Source organism: Bidens hawaiensis, unplaced genomic scaffold (genome assembly GCF_021521415.1).
Source record: "Bidens hawaiensis isolate Kalapana, Puna unplaced genomic scaffold, B.hawaiensis_p1.1 tig00013251_1, whole genome shotgun sequence".
Lineage (NCBI taxonomy): Eukaryota > Viridiplantae > Streptophyta > Magnoliopsida > Asterales > Asteraceae > Bidens > Bidens hawaiensis.
Genome location: NW_027492121.1, coordinates 132,257 through 148,232, shown reverse-complemented (window position 1 = coordinate 148,232; position 15,976 = coordinate 132,257). Strand labels below are relative to the sequence as shown.

The window sequence follows — 15,976 nt, the reverse complement described above, 5'->3', positions numbered from 1 at the left end:
GTCCACGTTGTATGCATAATTTGGCTTGGCCTGTCAAAAAAAAACATAACCATTTGGTCGGGACTATGTTATTTTAATAGGGCTCACGCTGACTTTAGAGTATGGCTTGAGCATGCTCTAGAAAAACCATACCATCAACTTCCACGTGGCTGCCGTTGTGCTGCCACAAGAACATAATTCTTTGGCGTAACACGCGATGAGACAAAAATTCGGGTAGTCTAAGAATTCGAACTGACAACCTTGCACAATAAGTAGCTCAAATCCTTAAGTGACATAATCAACCAAAACATAGACAAACAAAGATCAAATTTAAGTCTCCACTGGCCTCTTACCACTAAGCATATATAATTATACTAGTTTTAGAGTCCGTGTATCACACGAGATTATCCAAACTATAAAGCTATAAGTAAAGAAAATAATTACATAACGTATATGAAAAAATGTATTACATCTATGCTTGTATGTATACTATGTGTATATAAATTGATTTTATTTATATCACAAATTGATATTTTTTAAATGAACTTAATAAAAAAAATGCACGTGAAACGTACCTGAGAACGTTCCTTTTATTGAAACTTTCATTGTCAGTTTCATATATGTATACTTGAAATAATTCATAAAGAAGACTTCTCATACAATAGTAATTCTGACCATTAAGCCTAAATACTGAAGGGCGTCACCTTTATTGATATATTTATCAATTTACAGCCCATAGAAGAAAATGAGAACATTAAATTATAACGACATGTTCTTCAAGAACTATGTTTTTCTGAGCCAAACCATGAAAAAGATTTTGATATGTTTGACAACATAAAAAATAACATGCTAGCCCATTCAATTTTATGAATATTTTGCTTTATTTGAGCATAGTTTTGCATGACATGTTTCCCATACAACGTTTTGATCACCATTGAATGAAAAGTTAATGCTGACACAAACGTTTTAAAAATTGATACAAGTTAATAGCATTGATAGGTCTGGGTGGCATGTCGTAAGTTTTCACTATCTATTCTTAAATTTTAATTGCCGAGGGAAAATAGTCAATTTATCAAATCCTGAACGTTTTGATTTTTTTCCAAAAATGTCCTTAAAAATAAATTTTAAACCCAAGTCATGTTTAAAGTTCTAACATTCATCCGTTTAACATTTTCAAGTCAACATTTTGAACCCGTAACAAATTTGATGATCAATATATTTGTATTCTCAAACTTAAAAAAAAAACCCTCAGGATTTCTCATTTTTAACTCATAACAAAATTTGACCCAAATGTAGTTAACTTGTATCAAACAATCTATTTACCAATTTTTGATTGTTAAAACCAAATTTAAGTTCCACAAAACTCAAAACAATCCTTGTTAAAAAAACAAAAATTAAATATGATAAATTTTGTTATATATGAAAGTGGTTGTTATATAATTACTAAATTAACCGAAAATATACAGTTTACTAAATTAATTGAAAAAATAAATTGATAAATTTAAAGCATATATTTATAATTTATAAATTTGTATCACAATTTAGAATAATAATAATAGATAAATGGATTGATTTAAAAAAACAATGATCAACTTGAACATAGATTTATGATTTAATAATTAAAAAAATTACTTTGTAAAATTAAAGCATGCTCAAGTTTTGTTTTTCATAGTAAAATATATTAATGATAACATTTGAAATTATATATTATTCTCAATCATTAACAAACATGGTTTGTTGTTAGTTTTTGGATTTTCACCAATTATTTTGGAATATATAGTAAAATAATATGTTAATATTTATTTTTATAAAAATGTATAAATATAATAAAAATAAAATGTAAAAGGAAAGTGAATTTGAACATATATTAGGGTCAATTAATCTCTTAGTTTTGGAAGGAAAAAAGTTGTGAGATTTAACCATAAACTGACATGTGTCACAATTGTTTTATTTTATTATAATAGGTAGATATTATATTGTTCCCGGTGAGTCTAACTGCTTACACATTGAATATCAGCCATTAGATCAACCTGAGAGTAAATCTCATTCGTTTAAAGTCATGGATTTTCTTCTAGAAGCATCAATTATTAGCTTTTATCGATTTACATCTCAACTCCCCCACTCCCCCTAGTTTACGCACAACTTTCATAAACTCCCTTTCAGGCTTTCACCTCCAGAATATGTCACCATCAGTTGATTCCGCCCCTGCATTCTCCAACTCTTCCTAGATGATCTCCTTCGTCCCTGTAATCCATAGTTACGCTTTTCATCGCAATTCGAAATTCGTGTGTATTACTTAAATATGAGGCGTAATTTTTGTTGAATTGTATGTTTTCGGACGTGATTTGGTAATGGAAATTGACAATTTGGAGATGAAGAACTCAATTCTTCTGAATCCGAGCCCTAATGACTTCAAATTTGTGAAACATGAGCCACTTCATTCGGTAAGATTCGAAAATATCGTATCACTTTTCGACTAACTTTTTCAATATTTCTACTTATGTGTTCCTTCAATTTCATTTTGAATTCTAATCTCATCACTCTTGAAAAAAAAGGTAAAAATGTCGTAATGAAAGTGATGGTGACGAGCTTTGATAACAGATGATTTTCATCGGTCACTGCATATGAACTCTGAATTTGTTAATTGTGAATATAGTCAATAGTTGTTTGTTGAAGTTGTTGAGATCAATATAGAACCGGTAATCACCTGCAGTGCAATTGATGCATCAATGGACTTCATATCTCTGTGTAACAACTCGGTTTTAACAGTTTGTATTACCCGACCCATTTTATGTTTGGGAAATTTTATTAATGAAAAATATCGGATCGTCTATAAGGTAATTGTTATATCCTTTCTGGTCGTCGGAGACTCTAGATCAAAAGCCCTAACATGTTTTAAGCAAACGCAAACTGGATTAAACGATTAAGAATTTTAGGGTTTTATTCAAACTGGTTATTCTTTCTGGCTGAATATATATTTCTGTTTCCGGGTTATCATCGTCTAGCAAGCTAGTTCAGTTGGCTCTATGGATTTGTTAAAGCTTACAGCAGCTGGGGGGCGTGGGTTCGAACCCCCCCCCCCCCCAGCCCCCGTATTTTTGGATTTTGTTTGGCTAATTGTTATTAATCATACATAATCGTTAATTAATATAATAATATTATAAAATCATCAAAATCTTTTTATTTATATTATATAAAATAATAGATCAATACTTTAACAAAAACGACACTTTTATTAGTTGTTTTCTTAATCGTAATTAAGAATCATATATGTATGTATGTATGTATGTATGTATGTATGTATGTATATATATATATATATGTAAATATTAGTTATTAAAATGTATAAGAGTTTTAGTGTTTAAAAATAATCATACATAATCGTTAATTAATATAATAATATTATAAAATCATCAAAATCTTTTTATTTATATTATATAAAATAATAGATCAATATTTTAACAAAAACGACACTTTTACTAGTTGTTTTCTTAATCGTAATTAAGAATCATATATGTATGTAGGTATATATATATATATGTAAATATTAGTTATTAAAATGTATAAGAGTTTTAGTGTTTAAAAATAATCATACATAATCGTTAATTAATATAATAATATTATAAAATCATCAAAATCTTTTTATTTATATTATATAAAATAATAGATCAATATTTTAACAAAAACGACACTTTTACTAGTTGTTTTCTTAATCGTAATTAAGAATCATATATGTATGTATGTATGTATGTATATATATATATGTAAATATTAGTTATTAAAATGTATAAGAGTTTTAGTGTTTAAAAAGGGTTTTAAACTAATATATGTACTACCATATTAATTAACGCATTGAAATATAGTATTTTATGAAAAGATTTATATTTTATATAAATATTATTATTTATTATTTACAATAAAAGAAATCTTTATTAATAATAAAAATGGATATAAATACATTAAATGTATATATCGTTTGAATTAAACAAATCTCTTTATATAAACTATAAAGTATTATAAATATTTATTTAGGTATTTTTTTTGTACTTTATATAATTAAATCATATTAATTACGATAAAACTTCGATAATAAAAATTGATAATAAATCTTTGTAATATTAAACTTTCGCAAGAACATTCTCGAGTCTCTATGTAGTTTCAGTTTCTTTATACGATACATATTTATTTCCTCCAGTATTCTTTATTAGGACTTCTAGTCGGTATCATTCCCGAAGAGCTTCGTTTACCGCTTTCTTACCTAATAGTTATCTCTTGCTAGGTGAGTAATCACTCCCCTTTTTACTTATTTTTAAACCGTTTTGGGGACATGTGCGTATCTTATATATTTAACTATATCTAGTATTCAAAACCGCAACTGTTAATCCTTGTGTGTATATCAGTTTATGCTTAACTTGCTATTTGCTTACTTGCTTTGTTTGAATGCTACTTGCTTATTTCGGCAACCGATGTCCATTTTTATGGCAACGGTTTAGTCCTTGCTTTGGTAGCCAATGTCCATTTATATGGATTGGTTGAGCCCTTTCTTTTTGGTTTGCTTTCTTTATGCTTGATTGCTTGTTTATATGCTATGGCTTAACTGTTTATTCTCACAGGAACAATTTGCATCTTTCTTTATTTATTATATATTATTATTGTTGTGTCTTAAACTGGTGTTTTACTCACTCAACATGTGTTGTTGACAAACATTCTATTTTATACGCATATGCAGGTTATCGTCGAATTTAATGCAGGTTGGTGAAGACTTAGTGAAGAATTTAGTTAGAAAAATAATGTAATCAAGAAATATAAAATTTTTATTGTTGTATGAATTATGTATTTGTTTGTATTTGATTTATTTGATAATTGAATTTAATTAATAGATATTGTCATTTAAATATTACATGCTAGTACCTTGAGAGCTGTGACCATTAGCTCACGCCCCGACATTTCCGCCTTAGGTTGGGGTGTGACACTCTGATCGTATTATGATTGTTTTACAACCAGAAATAACTTTGAGATGCAGTGGGAGAAATCTAAAGAACATACGTATGGTGAGTGTTCTTTAACTGTTTTTTAGAGATTTAATTTGTCAAAATCAATGCTTTTTTGCTTTGTACCTTGCGCTTAAAACGACAATTTCTTGATGTATTTCAGGTGGAATATAGTGCTCTTGGCCACTTAGAATCACGTGATGAAAACAAGCTTTATTTCCAATGTCATCATATACAGTTGAATCTACGTTTACTTTTACTAGCTTTAGAGCTCGTGTAACACACGAGATGATTTAAATAATTAAGATACAAATATAACAATACATAATGTATAAAAAAATGTATTACATATATGCTTATATCATTATATATAACTTGATTTTACTTATAGCACAAAATGATTTTTCTCCAAAAAAAGAACTTAATAAAAAAAAAGAATTCACGTACAAAAAACATACCCATAAACACTCCATCTATTGAAAATCTATTCTTAGTATTATATATGTATAATTGAAATAAATTTAGTTATGAACCAATTTCGGAGAATACTTCTCATATAATAATAGTTTTGAGTAAAACCATGAAATTTTTTTTGATAAGTTTGAGGGACTTTTTGACTTTGCCAATTGACAAAAATAAAGCGGGCTAACATGTTCAATTTTGTGAATGTTTTGCTTCACTTGAGCATAATTTTGTACGACATGCTTCACATACATCATTTTGATCACTATACATTGAAAAGTCAATGTTGAAACAAATGTTTCTAATTTAATAAAAGTTAGAAACATTGATAAGCCTGGATATCGCATGTCGGAAGTGTTTGTCATTTTTTCTTAAATTTTAATAACATGGAAAAAATACTTAATGTGTAAAATTCCGAATCTTTTGACTATTTTCAAAAGTGTGCTTAAAAATAAATTCGAACCCCAATCGCATTTAAAATTCTAGCTTTCATTTGTTTCACATTTTCAAGTCAAAACTTTGAACACGTAACAAGTTTGACGATAAATCTATTTGCGTTCTCAAATTTTTAAAAAATTTTAGATTACCCATTTTTTACCTGTAACAAATTTGAGCCAGATGTGGTTAATTTGTACCAAACGATCTATTTATCAACTTTTAACCGTAACAATCATTTAAGTTCCAAAAAAACTCAAAACAATCCTTGATAAAAAACCTAAGAAACTAAATATGATAATCTTTATTATACTTGAAAGTGATTGGTATATTGATTGACTCATTCCATACTAGAAAGAATCGCAGAAAATCCTTTGATAACACGCATTCCTATTTCTCAATGATATTCCACGATCAATACAATTGGTTGAATCCAGTGAAATCATTTCATAGAAGCTCATTGAGATCTTCTTTTTATAAAGGAAATAAACTTCGATTCTTGAATAATCCACATCACTTCTGCTTTTATTGTAACAAAAGATTCCCCTTTTATGTGGAAAAGACCCGTATCAATAATGATGATTTTACGTGTGGACAACTCCTCAATATATCATTACAATTTAACACATATATGTATAGTTTACTAAATTAACCAAAAAAAATAAATAGATAGATTTAAATAAGATATTTATAATTTATAAATTTATATGACAATGTACAAAAAATCAATAGATAAATGGATTTATTTTAAAAAAATGGATCAACTTTTAAGTATATATTTATAATTAATTGATTAAAAAATTACTTCGTAAATTAAAAGCATATTACAGCTTTTTGTTTTTTTATTTACAATTTTCAACAATATGCATAGTATAATATGTCAAATATAACATTTAAAATTGTATTATTTTCAATATTTAACAAACATGGTTTGTTGTTGATTTTTGGATTTCACCAAGTATGTTGTGAAATGTCACACCCCAACCTACGGCGGAAATGTCGGGGCGTGAACTGATTGTCATATCTCTTAAGGTTACTATCATGCACAATATAAGTTTCAATATCTAATTAATAATTTCAAATAATTCAAGTACAAAATACATCTTATTAAACAAACAACAATTACAAATTTTATACTTTTTGATTAAAATATTATTCTAACTAAAGTCTTCACTAAGTCTTCACCAACCTGCATATGCGTATAAAATAGAATTTTGTCAACAACACATGTTGAGTGAGTAACACACCAGTTTAGTTGTACATATAGTATATATAACAAAATACGTAATTGCAACAAGTCATATGAGAATAACAAATTAACCAAATGAGCAAGTGTAACTGAGATGTCGAGAAGCACAAAGGCTAATGACTGGCGTATGATCATACTAGACTGAGATTATGTTGGACCTCTCCGAATGCGAAAGCATACAAAGCAAATAAGCACATAAACAAGTAAGGTGTAAGTTGCTAACACATAAGACAAAGTTGCAGTTTTGTGTATAAGTATGTATAAGAAATATTATTTACGCATATGTCCCCAAAATATTGAAAGCGGTAAAATATGAGAATGTGGTACTCACCTCGATAGATGAACAATAGTGAAAAGAGGAATATTAGGATGATGATTCGCGGAAATCACGCGTTGACGATAAGGCCTAACAGGGAGATAGATTACGAAGATACTAAGTAAATGAAATAGATCGGATAAGAGAGTTCGATAGTTAAATGATTAACATTAAGCCATATTATATTATTTTTACTCATAACTAATATAATATTATGAAAAATTATTAGTTTGTTAAATTATAAATAAGGTATATTAAAATATTATATAAGTAAAACGCATCCATAAAAACATTATTAGTTTATTAATTAGCTTAATAGTATTTATTATAATATTTTGTTACGTAAACATATTATTCAAGTAAAATACATCTTTAAGAATATTTATTAGTTTGTTAAAACATTTAGTAAGTTTGTTATATAGTATATATATATATATAACCAAAAATATTAGTTTACGTGGTATTATATAATATACATACGCATATATACATATATGTCTACATATACGTACATACACGAACGACAAGTGCAAGAAAACAAGCATTATATGATTGGTTTTTAATGAAAATAATTGTTAAATAATTATTATTACTATTATACACATTAAAATGATTTAAAAGAAAAACTAACCAAAACAATCTAAAAACTCGGGGTTGCAGGGGCACAAACCCGCGAACTGCCCCCCGTAAGTCCAACGCTTAACCAGCTGGGCTATCCAGCCATATGCAATATAACTCAGATCCAAGTCGCTTTAAACAGAAGTAGAAAATAACCAGGATATCATATGAACCCTAAATCCTTAATAGGTCAAACCGAGCCTTGTTTGTTCAATTAGCATTAGGGCTTTTAAAATAAACATCAATACGAGCAGTACTGTGAATCTAATTACCAGAAAAGATGATCAGATGATGGTGAACGATGGACCAAACGTCGACGGCCTGAACGGATCAAGAATGTGTATTTGCAGATCGGTGTAATATAATTAACATTGGGGGTTTGAACGGAGATTGTCTGAAAGTGATGTACGTCAGTTTAATTGTATTATGGTTATCATTTACATGTATATTAAAGAATGGGTTGTGTCGGCCAATAAGTTTAGTAATACGAATCAAGGTGTGATCGATTTAACATAATATAAGTGTCGGCAGGCCCCGTATAAGGCAAGAATAATATGTATTTTGATTCATTTTCTAAAATTATGACGAGAATTGAGGATCAACAAAACCAATTGAATCGGGTTAGGAATTAGGGTTTGGATTTGGGGATTGGGTATGGGTTATCCAGATTATGAAGATGGGTTATAATAAAGTTACAGTTTAATCCCTGATGTTTAAAGATGGACACAAAAGAAGTTAAAACTTGCATTTTGGATTAAATGTGTAAAAACTCAAAAGATTTATTTATAACTAATTAATATTAATAAAATAATCAATTTAATTTGATAAATGCAATATAAAAATAAAAATAACCCAAACATTGAACCGAGTCGGGTAAAAGTATAAGTTCGAACACCCGAGTTGTTACATGATATATATTTTAACAATGTATAGTAGTATAATATGTAAATATTTTATTTTTATAAAAATGTATAGATATAATATAAATAGAGTATAAAGAAAAATGAATAATTTAATCCTATAATAGATATAATATAAATGTAGTTGAAAAGAAAAGTGAATAATTATTAATATATGACATATATTATTTTTGGAGGGAAAAAAATTGTATGGATTAACTACAAACCGACACGTGTGTACAATTATTTTACTTTATTAGAATAACTAGTTTTTATCCCCCGTGTTACGGGGGCTGTTTTAAATTATTCGTTTTTAATATTTATACATTTTTTGAGTTTAATTTTATTTATTGTAAGGAAATTTATAATATACTTAGAGTTTAATGATAAAATGGTTTCATAAATAGCTAAGATGTCATAACTCGGTTTAAAAGTTATCCGGGTTTGGTGAGACCCAAGACCCGCTTATTTTTTTTACTATAAAATTGTTTCTTAATTATAAATAATATCTTTTTTTAAAATATAATAATTTTTAGTATATCCTATTTTATAGGAATTTCATATCAATAATTTGTTGAGAATAATTTTTAATTTAATGAGATGTTATAACCCGTTTAAGGAATATCTAGGTCTGCTAAGACCCATACCCGTGAATTCGGGCAAAATGCATGAGAAGCCTCAATTTAAAAATAAACAAATCTGGTGACTCCAAAAAAAGGGTAGCGACCATATTGCGACACGTAGGATTTTTATGTTTTCGTTTATATATATTTAACATGTTACGGGGGTTGTATTATATTGTTTGTTCTAATATTTATTTATTTTTTGAATTTATATTTTTTTTATTGTATGAAAGTTAATAATATACTTATGGTTTGATGATAAATTGTTTCACAAATAAATGAGATTTTATAACCCGGTTTAAAAGCTATATGGTTTTGATGAGACCCAAGACCCGTTAATTTTTTTTACTATAAAATTAGTTTTTTAATTATAAATAATATTTATGAAAGTTAATAATATATTTATGGTTTAATGAGACCCAAGACCCGTTTATTTTTTTTACTTTCAAATTGGTTTTTTAATTTAAATAATATATATATCTTTTTTAAAATAAATAAGATATTAATTTTTATTATATCCTATTTTATAGGATTTTTACATCAATAAGAATAATTTTTAATTTAATGAGATGTTATAACCCGTTTAAGGAATATCTGGGTTTGGTAAGACCCATACCCGTGAATTCGAGTCAAATGCATGAGAAGCATCCATTTAAAAATCAAGCAAATCTGGTGACTTCAGAAAATAGGGAGTGACCACATCGCGACACATATGATTTTTATGTCTTTGTTTATATATATTATAGATTATAGATATGTAGATAATAAGTAGATGGTAGATGGAGTGTCATATATTTTCTTACAAAAAATATAACACGTACCAATGGCCGAGAAACAAATACCACCAAGTCCTTCACGATGGTGTTCAATTTAAAGTGGTGATATGTGTAAAGTTGTTTAAACGTGGTTGCAAGTATATCATCATGCAAAAGAAACACTTTCTTGCTTAATTACGTCACCACTCACCATAGAGAGGAAAAAAACCAACACATCACAAAAATATATAGTAACGCCATCCGTGGGACTCGAACCCACGACCACGTGGTTAAAAGCCACGCGCTCTACCAACTGAGCTAGAACGGCTTTTGTTGTAAGCTTCCATGTCTAATCATATATTCATATTGGAAGATTTTAGATCATTGTATAATTTTACTGGGTTCCTTAAAAAGTGTGTTTATTGGGAAACAACTCTCATCAAGGTTGCCATCTTCTAGAAAAAGAATTGATTTTTTGACTTGATGGTTCACGTGTTTGATCATTTATGATTCTGATTCTTTTCCTTCCATTTCATTTCATTTCATTTCATTTCCTTTGGTGTCTTTTCTTTAACTTCACACTAGATGTTTTGTTCAATTATCAATAAAACCGAACATGCTTGTCCGAAAGCTGGCAATCACATCCTCTTAAGTTAAAAAAAAGTATATATGACAATGAAGAATAAATATTTTATCAACCACGTGAATTGGACGTTAAATAAAGCTTTAAATAACTCCAGGAAAATAATTTGAGTATTTTTCATCATCATATATTCATATTGTATCAATTTCTTTTTGTCGTCGACCTTTTAGAAGTCTTGTTAATTAAAAGAAAAAAGGTTTATTTGCTCGATTCAAATATATAACTTGATCTTGTAAACTTGAGTAAATATCGCATACTATAAATATTTAAATAAGTATTTTATAAATTTTATACATCACATACGTTTTGATAATTTTTTGTGGCGATTGTGAAAACTAGATAAACTTAAGAAATAAGGTAAAAATAACTTTTGGCGGGTGACTTAAAAGGGTTAAAAGAGAAAAACCAATAGCGGCGGGCCTAAGATTTTTTTTTTTCAAATGTGTTCAAGGGCAATGCTTCCTTTAAACCCGGGTACCTCTCACTCAATTATATTTATTTTGGTGCGGTTTGGTGGAATAAGGATGGACCACATACTAAAAATATATTACCAAATGTACAAATTTATTAGAAAGTACATAATAAATATGACAATAGAAATATATAATAAAAATACAACACCATTACAACTACTTTCTATCTATTTTTGTTAACGGTTGACGACAATATAATATCACCAGAGTACTATGATAGACCCTTCGATGCTGATGATATCATTTCAGAGTTTCTGAATAAATCAAAATACTTTAGACTATGACAAGTGCTTGTGGTATAGATTTATTGTCTGCAGAACTTAAACATAACCACAAGTGCTTGTGGTTATTTACACACCCTTTTATGTTATTCATACATCCTTTTAACACACATCTATCTTTTATACACACTCTATAAAGGGTGTATGAATAACACATCCCTTTTCAAGTAGTTGTTATTTCTAATTTTCAATTAATTTTAACAGTTTATATATGTTTTTTATTTTTAATTACTGTACTTGTTTTATTTAATTATTAAGATTAACTATTTTTATTTATTTTTAGTTATTTTGTTCTATATATTTTTAAGAGGGTAAGGAATGGGTTGAACAAGATTGCTAAACCTCCAAACTTGGTTGAAGTGAGGTGGTATGTTTAATGTTTTGATTGGGTGGTTTGGGTTTAACTAGATACAATAATGATACAATAATTCTAGTTATTTGTACGCTTGATAGCTCAATATTATTTGTACATGATATGTATATGTGTGTCAAATTCACAATAAAAAAGGTATAAAAACATAAAAAAACACGTCTAGTCCACATCCGCATCATAAAAATATCATTATTTAATGTTTAAATTAAAATACCTAAAATTCACACACTGAAAAATTATATAATTGAAGAAACACTAAGTGACCCGGTACAGATTATAGATAATCTGGGGGTTAAGTAATGTTTCCCACGAATGAGGTCTAGCTGAGAAGGCTGTTCTTCAGGAGACCTGCAAAACAAACACCGTAAGCTCGTCACTGAGAAGGGGGGGTTCCTCCTTGTGACCACCCTCCGGCGTGAGAATCAGACTAGGTTGCTCTGAATATAAGTGTATATTAAGAGATTGCTAGATAACTGGATAGCAGATGATCTTACCATTCCAAGATGTTGGAGTATTTATAGCCGAAGGTAGGTTTTCTAGAAGGTACAGCCGGCTGAATAGTATTCCTGTTCAACCAACAGTGGACTATGCACAGGCCATACTGGTTGGTGGGTAGGTTACGGCCAACAGTAACAAAGTCGGCTGCACTATTCCACCAACTGTAGATTATGCACGTCCTACTTACTGTGGATTGTACGCAGGCCATGCTGGTTGGTGAATAGGTTACGGCCAACAGTAACACTATTCCACTAACTGTAGGCCGCGCATGCTCCTCAGTAAGGGTTGGTGAGTAGGCAGCGGCTAATAGTGAAACAGTACTAGAGGGTGCTCCTCCTCGTCCTGTTGTCGATGAGCTGTCACCCTGTGATTGGCTCATGGGCTGTTCTGGTCAGATCGTCTGTCCTATCCATACTTCTGTAGGTATGGTACAAGAGATCTTTCAGAATCAGACTGGCTCATTTAGGCGGGATTGTTCCCGCCTTGCTCATCCCTTCATGTGACTACTGAAGTAGCTAATGTCTTGTGCGTGTAGCCCTGCTGTCTGCGGGTAGCCTTTCCTGATGGCTTGTATCCGCAACTGCGGGAACAGGCGGGGTACTTCACCATTGGGAGGCTTTCCCTGCGTGTTCAGCTTGTGTACTGCGCGTAAGATCCTATGAGCATGGTGGGTCCTGCGGGAGCAGATGGCCTTTGCGCAGACGTCCCTGCTCCAGGTGAGTCTTGCGGGACCAACTGGTCTCTGCTGGGACCTACCTCTTCAAGTCCCCCCAGTCCAATGTTCTTCTCATGAATGTTTAATAAAGTGAGGTGAACTTTTGGACTTTGAGCAAGGGGTTTTGAAAAGGGTTTCTAGTTTTAAGGTTCTCCGTGGGGATTCTTCCCGCGGGTTTCCTAATGTCACTTGCAAAAATTCCCGATTTTTTTGCTTGATCTTTGGGTATGATGCGGGTAGGTATGTAACCTTCTCGCAAGTCAGGAGCGTTGAGTCTCACTTGTGTGGATTCTCCTTGAGGTTTTAGTGGTTTTGAACATAGTGATCAATTATGTTTAAACCACCAATTCCATCCTGGAGCCTCAGACAATGTAGTTCTCGACGTTCCCGCTATGCGGGGATGTTATTTCCGTTTCCACAAGCATTGCCCAGAAGATCCTGCCTGGTTTCAATTCCCTGCCGAGCGCTAGGTATGTGAAGGGTTTTGCCTTAACACTGTACCCGCGCTCGTCTTACGGTTACTTTACTTTCAAGGTACTCCTGGCGTCAATTCCCTGCGGGTGCTAGGTACGTGAAGGGTTTTGCCTTAACACTGTATCCGCACCCGTCTTATAGTTACTTTGTTGCCGGGGTATTCTTGGCTTCAATTCCCTGCGGGTGCTAGGTATGTGGAAGGTTTTGACCATAACACTGTACCCGCATCCGTCTTATGGTTACTTGGTTGCCAAGGTAAGGGGTATTTTCCCGCTTACTTTTGAATCTTTTTGAATTTTGAATTTTGAAATTCGAAAGGTTGGTGAGGATAAGAACAATCCAAACATCTGAAACGTCGTGTGACGGTTTCTTCTGACTGTGTCAGGACGTGCAGGAAGTTATGGTGACGTGACAGAACATGGTCATTCCAGTCGCTTTTTCAGGCGCGTGGGCGTGTTTTTTCGGGCGCGTGGCCGCGAAGTTACTGGCACGTCCTTTCAACAGCTGTTGCCAGCTTGCTTTTTGCCACGTGTCATAGTTTCATTGCACTGTCGATTTCTCTCTCCTCCGCATTAAATTCACCGCATTAATTGCGATTACTATATAAAGGGGAAGAGGGTTATTTGCAATTCACACTCACCTCTCTTCTTCTTCTTAGTGATTTCCGGCAAATACTCCCCTTTTTCAGGCAAGCATTTTCCCGAAATCACTTCTTTCTGCAAAAATGTCTTCTCATGATGCTGAAGCTGTAGCCGACGATAGGAGTACTGCTGGCGAGTGCCAGTGTGCTCTACCTGTCGATCAGTACCAGTACATCGTCAGGAAGTTCATGCTCGAGTCTCTCGAGCCTGAGTTTCCTGAATCTCACCAGACTGTGTACGATGCCCCCAGTGGCAAGATCGGGGTATATGCTGCATTCTTTGTTTATGGAAACCTTAGGTTCCCATTGACAAAGTTTATGTACCGTGTCCTGGAGAGGCACGGGGTGCACCTGACCGAGGTGCATCCGATGGCGATTGCCAAGGTCCGGCACTTCGAGTGGGTGTGCCGGATTCTGGGTATTGAGCCCTACGTGGACCGCCTGATGACCTTCTATACTTGGAGGTGCGTCCAAGGGTGGTACACCCTGACAACCCGTATAAAGGGTTTAAAGATCTGCGTGACCGAGCGCAGTCTCCGATCGTGGAAGCGGGAGTTCTTCTACATCTCTGCCCGCGCCATCCCCATTGCTATGAAGTTCAAGAAGGGCCAAGCGCTTCCGAGCCTTCACGCTTCCAGCTACCAGGAGGCGGAATGGTTCGCGAAGATATCCCGGGTCCAATCTCCGGTTTACCGGTTTGCGGAGTCCGGGATGGTGCTGTTGGGGATGAGCCGGGTATGGAAGGATGCGTCTCGGTTTCCTATCCTTCTTGAATACGGTTTGAACTCTATTCCTTATGGTATGTCTTGTCTTTCTTGCTGATATTAGTTTATTTTTCTAACTGTTTCTTTTCTTTCAGAGGGGAATAATTTGGAGTCGCTCCTATTCCCGCGGGAGGCTGACCGTCCCGTACGGGTGGGCACTCGTGCTCTGGACGACAATGAGTTGCCCATCCTGGAGCAAACGGCGGATAGGTTTGTGGAGGTCTATCCGCCAGGCCAAGAGATCCTGAGCCACCAGCGGCCAGGTAAGGAGATATTTTTTCCCGAACCCCTCAATGCTGTACCCGCTGTTGGAAATCCTTACATCCTATCTTCTTCTGAGGAATCCGCAGATGGTCCTCCCCTTGTGCGGAAGAAGAAGACTGCTGCCGGCGTGAAGGGGAAGGAGAAGGCCACAGCTGATCCAGTGGTTCTATCTGACACGGAGTCAGATAGTGAAGAGGTGGCGGGGAAGCCCGGTGGTGAGAAGACCACTGCTCCGGAGGCTACGACCGTTACCTCCGGAGAACCAACGAAGACGACGGTGACCGGTACCAAGAGGCCGGCTCCATCGGGTTCCTCCCCGCCCGTCCGTACGTTCAGGGTCAAGAAAACCCGTAAGTATAATCATAATGCCTTTGTAGATTTGTCACTTCATAATTTTCTTTTAACACTTTCTTCTTTGTGCAGGCGTGGATGTTGACGCAATCCTGGGTGAAACGCAGGGGAGTACCTCCTCGCCAATGACGGTAGGCTCGGTCAGCCTTCCTGAGGCGTCGACCCAGTCGCCT

The 15,976-nt window shown here is 32.9% G+C and overlaps 1 non-coding gene across 1 annotated transcript; it reads right to left on the bottom strand.

Annotated features, from left to right (window-relative positions):
- Positions 1-10,582: 10,582 nt before the first annotated feature.
- TRNAK-UUU (transfer RNA lysine (anticodon UUU)) lies at positions 10,583-10,655 on the bottom strand. The gene has a single exon. It is a non-coding gene; the product is annotated as a tRNA-Lys (tRNA).
- Between the last annotated feature and the right edge of the window lie 5,321 nt (positions 10,656-15,976).